This window comes from Macaca fascicularis, chromosome 16 (assembly GCF_037993035.2).
Source record: "Macaca fascicularis isolate 582-1 chromosome 16, T2T-MFA8v1.1".
NCBI lineage: Eukaryota > Metazoa > Chordata > Mammalia > Primates > Cercopithecidae > Macaca > Macaca fascicularis.
In genome coordinates, this window is record NC_088390.1 from 40834965 (window position 1) to 40847609 (window position 12645).

The 12645-nt window shown below is 43.0% G+C and overlaps 1 long non-coding RNA gene across 2 annotated transcripts in view; it reads right to left on the reverse strand.

The window, feature by feature from the left end:
* Positions 1-2134: 2134 nt before the first annotated feature.
* The window catches only part of LOC123569409 (uncharacterized), a 71220-nt gene continuing 60709 nt past the window's right edge, over positions 2135-12645 (reverse strand). For both annotated transcript variants that reach the window (XR_006693082.2, XR_012426418.1), the window contains 2 exons: positions 6544-6840; positions 2135-3032 (listed from right to left, as the gene is read on the reverse strand). This is a non-coding gene — a long non-coding RNA (uncharacterized lncRNA). The remainder of the gene's footprint in view (positions 3033-6543; positions 6841-12645) is intronic.

Consider the following 12645-nt stretch of genomic DNA (forward strand, 5'->3'; position numbering starts at 1 on the left):
GTATGAATACATTGTGAGAAATGGGTGCTTGAGATGAGGAACCCATATGGAAAAATCAAGAAAACAGATGAATAAACACATCTAGAGTGCAGAAGCAATGCCTGGGCTGGGAATAGGGATTGCAGAGTCCTGTAGGTTCAGGCAGTTAAAGCCAGGGAGGGTATAAGCTGTTACTAGAGTAATTGAGGGACGTCAGGACCAAGGACAGAGCTGTGCGGCTGATAACATCCATTGATAGGAAAAGGGAAGGGCAGCGTACTAAGACTAAGAATTGGTCAGGGAGGCAGGTAACAGATGAGAGGCATAGAGCTTCTAGAAGGGGGAAATAGCCCCAAATGTCTCATGTTGCAGAGGGACCTGGTCACACCCCTGCCCCCTTTAGTTTATTCTCTACACAGCAGCCAGAAGGATGCTTTTAAATGTAAGTCAGACCACTCATTTCTCTGCTCCAGTCCTTTGATTTCTTCTCTTCTCACTCAAAGTCACAGATGAAGTTCTCACCCCAGCCTGAAAGGCTACATGGCATGTCCCTGTTAACTCTGACCCTATCTCATACAACTGTCCCCTGACGCACTTTCCTCCAGAAACACTGGCTTCCCTGCTGCTCCTTGAACTCACCATATGTGTTGCTACCTTTGCACTTGCTGCTCCAGCACCTGGAGCCCTCCACCCCAGCATCTACACAGTTACCCTCCTCCCTTGTTTTGTTTCAGTTCTCAGTTCAAATTTCATCTTTTCAGAGAGACTTTCCATGACCACCTAAACATCATGCTTCTTCCACTACTATCTCCCTCATCCTGCTCTGTTTTCTCCATAGCACTGACTGCCACTGCCTCATTGTTTCTGTGATGGTGTGTGGTCTGTCAACCTGGTCCACATATAGTAGTAACTCAACAATATTTGTCAAATAAATGAATGAATGAAACTGAAGAAGATGAGAACTACATAATTCCCACTGAAGTTGACAACCAGGAAGTCATAGGTTGGACAAGGGCTTGATGAGGACAGAAGCCTGGCTCCAATAGGTGAGGACAGTCTGGGAGATAAGGGAGTACAGTAGGGCAAGGAAGAGAAAAGGTGGTGACTGGGAGAAGCAGCAGGGTTGAGCAAGCACATATCTCAAGGACACAAGAGACTTAAGTACACTCTTATGTTGAGGTGAAGGAGCCAAGGAAGACAGTAAGGTTGAAAATGTGAGAGACTGGGAAAGTGAAATTGATGGGCCCAAGTCCCAGAAGCTGTAGGAAGAACTATAAATTGCTGAGCAAATAAAATAGACTTTCTTGCTGATTATCCTTGTATCATAGGAAGAGTGAAGTTTTTGCAAAGGAAACAGGGTTTGAGTTACGTCTTGCCTATCCAAAGCCTTACTGGCTATGGACTTTGCAGAAGCTGTCTAAGCTTTCTTTGCCTCAGTTTCCTTCCTGAACTATGGGGATGAAATTTCCCACCTCATATATTACTGAGAGATTAAATGAGAGAATTCATTTGTAAAGTGTCTGGTACTCAGAGATCATGCAACAAATACCAGCTCCCCCTCCCTTTACGTCCCCATCTGCTCAGCCAAGAGGGAAATTTGACAAGTACTTCCTTGACAACATCAGCCAACACCAGGGCATCCTTTCCTCAAATGTCACTACTGAATGGAATTGACAGCCCAACCTCTCTAACAGACTCTCCTGCAGCAGCAGGAAGAAGGATGCTCTCTCCCCATCACAGCACCTCAAGCCCCCACCACCTGAACCCAAGATACCAATGCCAGCCTGGCCAGGAGGGTCTTGAGAGGCTTGAGAGGGCATTGAGTTCACTAATGTGAGCCTCTGTTGCCACTGATCCCAAAATGCTTAGGGCCACCCAGGACCCCATATCGAACTGTATAGTGAGAAGGATGGGCTACAGCTTAGATTCTCTCATTTCACCTGCCAGATCTTCCCCTTAACTAGCTGAGCAAACTTGGGCACAGTACCTATCTGCCCTGAGCCTCCCAACAATCCTACAAAGCGTATTTGATTTCCCCATTTTACCCATAGAGAAATCAAGACTCAGAAATCAAGACTCAAAAAGGTAAAATAACATACTCAGGGTCACACAGTGTATATCAGGAAGCCAAAGACAGACCAAAATGGAAATAAACTGAGGAGAGTCTAATAAAAGGTTTATTTGTGAAAATGTAGAGCATAAGAAATAAACGGAGATGTGGAAGTACCTGGGGGCAGGTAACTACAGGTGTCTTTAGCTGATTCCTAGAACCCAAGGATGGAAGGGACTGTGTAGAGAGGGCCAGCTATCAACAGTCATGGCCTTTAGCTGAATGACACCATGTGTTGAGGGGGGAATGGAGAATTAAATACTCCAACCTCACTTTTCCCCCTCCCTCCCATCTCCTATTGGTGCTTTCTATGACATGAACCCAATCATAAGCCAGGGGACAAACTGAGCCCACCAATTCAGTCAATACAGGTCAGTCTCACTGGCACAGGTAGTAGGGAATGGATTGGGAGGGCAGATGGAAGATATTCGGTACACACAGCTAACTCTTAAATGGCAGTGTAAGAACTTGAATCAGGGCTATCAGACCCCTGCCACTACAATGCCATTTCCTGTAGATCCTCAGTAAATGGTCATTGAATGGTTGAAAGGATGGATGGATGGAAGGAAGGATGGATGGATGGATGGATGGATGGATGGATGGATGGATGGATGGATGGATGGGATGGATGGGTAATTCCTGAAGACTTCATTCATGTGCCCTTGATTAATCTTGTCACCTGACTAGAAATATAAGGCATGTTGGAAATTGTATTTCTAAGCCATAAATGGGTTCTAAGAATAAAAGCCTTCTTCCCAGTTTGTACATCCCTGTAGGAGTTGCTTGTGTCTCTCTGGCCTCTGGTTCATTTTTCCTGCTATTGCTGCTGCTGCTGCTGCTGCTGCTGCTGCTGCTGCTGCTGCTGCTGCTGCTGCTGCTGCTGCTGCTGCTGCTGTAGCTGCTTCTCTCTCCAGTATTTGAGACTTGAGTAGGGTCAAGCTTCCTACAAACAAAATGAAGAGAAGGCAGAGGTCAGAGGGGGCTGTAGCCCTTGCTCCCCCAGGACTAGAGTGCAAGGCTAAGTTAGCCAGCTTCTCTGTGAGTTCAAGGGAGCTGCGGGGGTGGAAAGAGGAGGGAAGTGGGAAGGCAGGATGTTCACTGTAATTATTTTCATTGATTTGTCTACTCGGATCCCAAGTGCTTCGAAGCCGTTGTGACATTTAATAAAAATAATTCAAGGTAAAAATACCTCTTCCTCTCTGCTCCCTCCTCCCCTTTCATCAGCATCACCTCAGTTTGCAAAGGTGGGAATCTACCAAGGGAGAAAAGGCTGGCGACCTCAAGTCTGTAGGCCTGGATTTGAGATGGTACTATTACCAGCTGGCTAGTGACTCCAGGCAAGTTTCTGTCCCCCTCTAGATGTTGGTTGCCCTCTGCTCTAAAATTAAGAGATAGGCTAAACATGGAAGGTCTTAGTGTGGAGCCAATAGTCCAGGATTCTAATGCACCATTCTGGGGCGAAAGGGCATGATTTCCCCACCATTTCCTGCAGATCTTGTTCCTATCTGTTGAGTTCATTTTTTATCTTTAGCATTTGACAAAGGAAAGACCTCCCATACTACAATTTCTTGCTAGTTTCCAGATCATAGGAGGTTCATCCTTCCCCTTCTCTATTCTTTCTTCATTGTGAAACAAATAATATTCTGTCCATTATATAGAGAGGATAAACAAATGCTAGAGTGGCAATTAGTGTTACTTTGTCTTCTCCACTGACTATATACCTGATGCTTTAAATATATAACCTTCAATCCTGACAACAACTCTGCCCTATAGAGGTTTGAGGAAACTGAGGCTCAGAGAGGTTAAATCTGCCACCTAGAGAAGCACAGATAGACAGTAGGAAAGCTGGACTCTGACTCAGGTCACTGTGACTCCAGAGGCCACAGCTCTCAATGCTGGCTTTCGCTGCCTCACTATAATGTATCCAAGGCTGAGCCTGGACCCGAGCATCTTGCCTTCCAAGTAGAAAAGCCCCAAAACACAACCTGACTCAACAGATTGAAGGAAGCAGAGGAGGAAGCTAGATTCTGAAAACCTCCTAATTCAGGAGGTCCTCTGAGAGCTGCAAAGCCATCCCAGGCTGTCAGGGAAAGATGTAATCAGGGTGACCTCATATGTTTCACGGATTCATTAAAGCCCATGTTCTGGGGTAAATGATTGCTTTCCCCCAGTCCTGCTGAAAAGAAAATCGATCGCCTTCCTGTAGATTTAGAACGGGACAGTTGGCAATTAGAAAACACTTCCCCAGGCAGGCGCTGGGGAAGGGGGTCTCATTCCACTTCCCATTCATTCTGTCAGTGACACACTGGCTGTGCCTCCTGACTTGCAGCAAGCTGGGGAAGTCCTAGCCTGGGCCTAGGGATGTGGCTGAGGACTCACGTGGGTGCCCTGGGCTGTGTAAGTCCCATCTCTGCTGCTGAGGCCTCATTCTGGCTTTCGCTTTCTTTTCCCATTCCCCATCCCCATCCCTGCCCCTGACAGCTAATGGATTTTTCTCTGTACAGAGAGATTTACTAAACAACTGAACTAGGACACATTAAGTCTGCGGGTTTGGAGGTTTGTTTTAGAGCAATTCTCGCCCCAAGAACTGGCCGCTGAAATTAAGATGCAATCTTCTCAGCAAATATTGATTTCAACTAGAAGCAAATCTGAGAAGCTTGCTGCTCACTGGATTTAAGCTCTGGCAGCTGCGATTTGGAATAAGGATGGAGTCACCTAGGTGCTCCCCACCTGAGGCCCAGGAGATAAGGGCAATGAAGAAGATTCGAAGTTAAGTTAGAGCTGAAAACTCACCACAAAATATACCAAGAAAAACTCACTTTGAGCCTTATAGTTGCTTGTGCATATTGCCAGATAAGGAAAATGGCCTTATTGTATATATTGGTGAGCACTCTTGGTCTACACAGCCCCTTGTGAGATGGAAGTCTCACACGTGGCCACAGGGACCAACACATGGACTTAACGCTTTCCCTCCAAATCGGACCCCAGAGTTTCCTTCCTTTGGGAAGCTTTGCTTAACTAACTCCATCATTTCACTCCATTTCCTCCAGTATTTTCAGCAGTGCAGAAATACATGTCCATGTGTATCTTCTCATCCTCAAATTTTCCTGCATTACTTTCATTTCTCCCAAAAACTTTCCAGGGCTTGGGACCACGTATATGTCTTCAGCATCTTCCACAGCACTAAGGTCTACAGCAGAGAGAGCCTGGAACCTTTAGAAATAAAGTCAGTTCATCTAAGTCCTTGAGCCAATTCGCCAACTTTCTAATTGTGGTATCTTGGGCAAAAACTTCCCTCTAGATTTCAGTTTTCTTATTACTAAGAACCAGATTGGACTAGATGGTCTCAAATAATTTTCTCAGCTACTAAAAATAGAGTATAGCTCCGCTGTGGTTCTCAGTTCTAGATAACAACCACCACCCACCAACCTTCTCCATACTTGGCAAAGGTTCTTGATGGAGCAACAGTGCTCTTTTGTAGGCTTCTCAGGCAAGGGAGCAAAGTTCTTGGGATACATGACAATTTAGCATAAATAAAAAAGGCAACAATTTTGATATAGGGGCATTTGGGCACTTCATTGAAGGAGATACAAGGATGGCAAATAAGTACATTAAAAAATGCCCACATCCTTAGTCATAGGCCACAATTTACCTGCTAGAATGGCTAAAAAAATTGTTTTAGCTGACAATACGAATGAGGTGCTGGTGAAGATGGGATTCTTATGCATTACTGGCAGGAAATCAAAATGTGCAGCCACTCTAGAAAACAATTTGGCAATTTATTATAAAGTTAAGCATATGCTTATCACATGACCCAGTCATCCTGCTTTTAGGTATTTGCCCAAGAAAAATGAAAATGTATGTTCACAAAAAAAAAAAAAACCCTGCACACGAATGTTTATAGAAGCTTTGTTCATCATTGCCAAAACCTGAAACATTGCGAGTGCTCTTCCATAGGGAACTGGATAAACAAACTATGGTATCCTCAAACTCTAGTATCTCCATATAATGGAAAACTACTTAGCAATAAGAAGGAACAAACTACTGATATCTGCAGCCATATCATAGATAAACCTCAAATGCATTTTACTAAGTGAAAGAAGCCTGACCCAAAAGGCTTTATACTGTATGTTTCCACTTATATGACTTTCTGGAAAAAGGAACACTATAGGGATAAGTACAGTATCAGTGACGATCAGGGAGATGCTTAGGGAAAGAGGCAGACTACAAGAGAATTTGGAAGAGTGATGACAGTGTTCTGTATCATGATTGTGGTGGTGGATTCATGACACTGTGCATTTGTAAAAACCCACGGAACTGTACACTACAAAGAGGAAATTTTTCTGGCTGCAAATCTAAAAATAAATTCTAAAAAAATGAAAACACAAAGCCAAAAAAAGTTAATGTGGACATTTTTATATGTTAAAATGGCAGCATCAAATGGTCCTGGTCACCTGTTCTGCTTTAGACCCTTCTCCCCTACATTTCTGTGCATTCCAGGTCTCTGGGATGTAGATAGGACATTTTTCAGAAGGAACAGAGAAGTTATCGAGGCTGCCTGCTCTCTCCTTCATCTTCTTTCATCTGCCATATAGTGTGTGGAGCAGGTGAGTCTGCAGAGATGGAGAATCCTTCTGCTGGAATAGCCTGAGCAGGTTCTGAGCAGTAAGAAAGTGGCATGCATGGAGCTGCTGTTCGTCATGGAGGTCAACGGGACCTTGGATTTCCTTCTGCTTTGTCCAGCCTAAATTCTAGAGCAAAGAGGCAAACATGGGGTCAGGGCAGAATTCCAGTGTATGTGGATCCTGCTGAGGAAGGATTCCCCTATAAAACACCATAGCAGAGAAAAGGAAAGGAAAGAGGTAGGTGTGGCACATGGATTCTTAGCATTGGTACCCATTTTCCAGTTTTGTCTGCCAATCCCATCTTCTCACTTTCTTGCTATGTAGTCTTAGGCAAATTGCTGGTTAAGGTAAGTTGTAGTTTTGCCTGGGTTTCTTCCTCTGAAAAACTGGAAAAATAATCATACCTATTGAGATTATTATGTGAGTTAATAGCCATTCGACTCAGCATGTATTTATTGATTATCTATTATGCACCTGTCATTGTCTTATGTGCTTCACATACAGATAAACATTCCTATTTTCATGGAGTTAACATTGTAGGAAGCAAAGACAGAAAATAGCAAAGAAGCAAATATATAATATGGATGGTGGAAGAAATACGATGAAGAAAAGAGAGTATAAATTGACAAAATGGGGTACGCCAGTTTATACAGAATAATCGGGGAAGGCTCACCAAGGAGGTGAGATTTGAGCAGAGACCTGAAGGAAGTGAGAGAATGGGATGGGAAGGGGAGAAGTCCACACAGAGGGAACAGCCTACGCAGACTCTGAGGCAGGAGCATGCTTGACAGAGCTGAGGAATAGCCAAGAGGCCAGTGTGGCTAAAGAGGGAAATGCTCTTTTTTATAGGATAGAAATGAGACCAGAGAAATAGTGAGAGATTGGATGATGAGGGGCCTGGAGATGTCCATTTTCTGTGCATTGTCTGTTATTCAGAGTAAGATAAGAAATCATTGAAAGACATGATCTGACTTGTGTTCTAAAAGAATCTCTCTGGGCAGTTTGTGAAGAATAAACAGTAGGGCAGCAAGGGCAAAGTCAGGGAGCCCAGTTAGAAAGTTATTGCGTGATCCAGAAGAGAGATGATGGTAACTTGAACAACTAGAAACACATATATAATACTTAGAACAGAGCCTGGCACATACAAAGTGCTCAGTCAATGTTATCTATAATTATTACTGCTGGCATCATCGAATTCATCATCATCATCTAGGGTAGGAGGTCAGGAAGTCTTTACCATCTTGTGTTCCCAGCAGGAGCAAACCCCAGACCCTGCTGAAACCCACAAGTGGCTATGTGAACCTGGGGACCCACTTTGGAAACTCACAGACTCTGGGTTGAGGTTTCACACTGCCTCCTCCCTCCCACCTCAGTACCCTGAGAGAAGTGACAGGGCTTTCTGACACACACAGTACTTTAGTTTGGGGGAAGACGCAGATGGAAAAAGCCTGGGTGCAGTAGAGCTCCTAAGCAATGATGGAAAACACAAAAGAAAATAGCCTGGCCAGGAGTGGTGGCTCATGCCTATAGTCCCAGCACTTTGGGAAGCTGAGGCGGGTGGATTGCCTGAGCTCAGGAGTTTGAGACCAGCCTGGGCAACATAGTGAGACCCTGTCTCTACAAAAGAAAAAAAATAGCCAGGCACCCATAGTCCCAGCTACTCAGGAGGCTGAGGTGGAAGGATTGCTTGAGCCCAGGAGGTTGAGGTTGCGGAGAGCTGTGATTACACCACTGCACTACAGCCTGGGTGACAGAGCGAGACTCTGTCAAAAAAGAAAGAAGGAAAGAAGGAAGGAAGGAAGGAAGGAAGGAAGGAAGGAAGGAAGGAAGGAAGGAAGGAAGGAAGGAAGGGAGGGAGGGAGGGAGGGAGGGAGGGAGGGAGGGAGGGAGGGAGGGAAGAAAGAAAGAAAGAAAGAAAGAAAGAAAAAGAAAGAAAGAAAGAAAGAAAGAAAGAAAGAAAGAAAGAAAGAAAGAAAGAAAGAAAGAAAGAAAAGAAGGGAAGAAAGGGAAAGGGAAAGGGAAAAAGGAAAGGAAAGGAAAGGAAAGGAAAGGAAAGGAAAGGAAAGGAAAGGAAAGGAAAGGAAAGGAAAGAGCCCAAGCTGAGCACAAGTTGTTGCTGTCTCATGTGGTCATCTCCTTTCATCCTCAAAACGCATTCTGAAGTAGTTATCTCCATTCCTCATAAAAGAAAAGAGGGTCTGAGAAAAGTGAACTGCTTAGGTATTAGTAGGAGACCCAGGATTCTGTCTTGGGAGCAGTGGAACTCCCAAGCATCTCTGTTCCTCAGTGGGTAACTCAGCCTCCCCAGGTAGATTGTGTACATTCTCTGACTTAGGGCTAAGGGCTCCAAACAGGACTGAGACCAAAAGTCACACTTCTGAGTGCCTTCCCACATCTGAATCTCTAGTACATAGAATCAAGCAGTTCTGAAATCACGCTTTCCTTTGCTTCTTTGTTTACAAAGATAAGATGTCTTCTTCATTATAGAAAACAGTGGTTCTTCATAAACTGTTATCTCTATTGGCCATTGTTTTTTACAAACACAAAAATTATACGCTCTCACCTGATAGAATTTTCCAAATTAATTTCAGAGAAAACCACCTATCTATGCCAAGCAACTTGACCTCCAATATTCCTGGAAAATATTTGGCCTTTCATTTCTACCAAAAAAGCCTATCAAGGCTTTTTCTATCATAGTTAACCTATGAAACATTGTGTATAACTGTGTCAAAAGAAACTGAGTATCCTTGGGAAAAAGGCTAATTCTAAAACCAGGAGAAGAAAAAGTACAAAATAAACTAGAAACAAGGAAACTACCAAACATTATCAAAGATTATTGGATTTTTGTCAAAATGTCAAGGGAGCCAAAATAATTAGGCTCCCATTGGTCAAAGATGGTATAATTTAAGCATCAATAAGAACAATAACTACCCTGTTTTAAAATACATCAAAATGTTTAAATTAATGAGTTTATTATGATACTCATTATTTTGAAAAGTGACAAATACAGGGAAAAAATCAAACATTTATCCTGCCTTTCCTATACAAATGATACCACTGGGTAACCAAATACTTTATAAGAAGAAATTTATATAGAAGTATCACAGTACTAATAAATGATAAATAATAACAAATAAATGATAAATGAAGAATGAATAACTGCTGTATCATTTTGTAGCAACTAATGGATTAGTAGATCTAGGAAAGACAACTAGACATTGATACCTCTCCATAGAAGAACACCTGTGTAGCGACCTTGGCAAAAATAAATCAAGCCTTAATCTGATCCAGCTTCCAGATATATCTAGCTCCCCACCTACAGGAAATTAGGAATACAGGAATCCACCATAGCATTCAGTAAAATAAGATTATGGGGAAATCTTCTGGGAAAAGGACCCAGAGAGAAAGAAAAAAAGATTGGAATTGGAAGTGAAAACTATAGATTAAAGGAAAGTTAAGAGACATGTCAATCAAAACAGATAGATCTTATTGGATCCTGATAATAGCAAGTACAAAAGAAAAAAGTCTATGAGACAAGGAAGGCAAAGTCAACACTGATTAGGTATTTGATGAAATTAAGGAATTACTGTGATTTTTTGGTGGGTGTATGCATCAATTAGCTATTGCTGAATAACAAACTATCCCAAAATACAGTGGCTTGAATATGCAATGATTTTGTCTACCCATGATTCTGCCAGTGGACAAATATGGGCACTGTCACCTAGGATGGCTCATATCTATCCCATATGGTGTGACTGGGATCACTCATATGTGTGGAGCCTCAACAGAAACGGCTGTTCTCTCTCTCTCTCTCTCTCTCTCTCTCTCTCTCTCTCTCTCTCTCTCTCTCTCTCTACCTCTTTGTGGTCTTGTGGTCTCTCATTCTCAAGGAGGCTAGCCTGGGCTTCTTCACGTCTTCATACAGTGGCAGAAGCATTCATAGAAAGCTGCAAAATAGGAAAGGCTCCAATGGGCAGGTGCTTTCTGAACCTCTGCCTTGTGCTGTATTTGTTCTTGTCCCATTGACCAAAGAGAGACACATTGTCCAGTTTAGAGTTATTGTAGGAGGGGACTTCACCAACACTAACGGCCATGGCTCATCAAAGGTCATTACTATAGTGACTTACCACAGGGTGATCGTGGTAGAATGGTTATGGTTTTTAAAAGAGTTTTGATCCCATAGAAATACATATTAAAATATTTCCATATAAAATGATAAGCTTGAAAGTAACTGGAGGTGGGAAGGAAAGAGTGGGTGGGTATAGAGATTGGCCATGAATTTACTGAGGCTGATTGATGAATACATAGTGGATCATTACATTATTGTCTCTATTTTATACGAGTTCAAAATTTTTTATGGTAAAAAGTTTCTTTTCAATGGCTAGTCAGTGTCCAACACTAGGAGAACCCAAGGGGGACTACAGCCTTCTCCCATTGTTGCTGCTTCAAGATATTATATCCTATTTCCCAAGGTAATGATGAGTGAGGCAATAACAGGGGACCTTTTCTAGGCACTCGGCTCCCTTCCCTCTCTGGAGAGTCATGTGAAACCCAGTGATTTGTATAAGCAACACAGTGGGCTGAAATCCATTCCCCTTGCATACACAACACCTATGATTTTATATATTAGTATTCACTTTTTCCCCATGTTATTTTGAGACTTAGGACATGGACCTATTCTGAATGATAAATTACATCTCATTGCAATTATTAACTGAAAGAAGAATGAAAGAATGATAATTCAGGAGCCATAAAGGGGGTGGGATGAGAGGCAGTGGCCTCCTTAAGGGGGAGTTAATAGAGAAGGAGGAAGAAGAGAAGAAATAAATCTCAGCCAACTGGGATCAATCAACACTCGTTGCATGCATAATATATACCGAACATTTATTTGCAGAGAAAAAGAAAAAAAATTTAAAGTGCATTAGACACTGTTAATCTCTTGCCGTGCTTATAGTAAGTTATTCCTTCAAAATATTTATTGAATAACTACAGTGTGTCAGGCCCTGTTAGATGCTAGATGAGAATAAAAAGAGGATTTAAGACACTTTTCCAATCTGTATTAATGAGGTCTATTCCAGTTGTAATAATAAATTACAATTTAAATCAGTTTAAGCAGAAGAGATAATTTACCGCCTTCTATAGCTGGAAAGTCTGGGGGTAGCTTCAGGCACATCTGGATCCAGGTGCTCCAACAATGTTGTCAAGAATCTGTCTCTTTTCATCTCTTAATCAGCTTCCCTCTGTGCGGGCATCATTCCCAGACAGACTTCCCTGCCGGCAACAACAGGCTTACATCCTACCACATTGGCAGTAAGTGTTCCAGGACTGAGTCTCCCTGGAACAGCTTGGCCCGGTGCCCGTTCTCAGTCAGGGAGAAGGAGCATTCTGATGGGCCAGGTCTAGGGTGTAGGCCTGGCTCTGTGACTGTGGAAGAGGTCAGACCCATACACCAACATAGACTGAGAGGAAAAGGGCAGTTCCCCAAAGAATAATCACGGCGTTGCCACTAGAAGGAGGAGGGACAGACACGGACCTGGCAGAGTAATGGAAGTCCTCTCGGTACTTGCAGTCATTCATTCATTCACTCAATAAATCTTTCCTGTGTGCATGTCATGTGCCAGGCTGTATTGTAGGTGCTGGGGATACAGTAGTGAACAAGACAGACAAAGTTACTGGGCCTTGTAATCTAGAGGTAGACACGGAAAACAAATGTGTCAACAATCCATTTTTATGCAAATTACAGATCATGATTTTCCTTGAAGCAAATAAACAGGGTGTTGTAAGAGAGAATAACAGAGAGAATCTTCTTGAAATGGGTGGGCAGGGAGGGCTCACTGAGGCGAGGACATTAAAACGGACGCGGAGTGTGAGAAGGAGCCTTGAGCATCCCATGTGTTGATTGGGAACGGAGGGTGGGGAGATGGATACAGC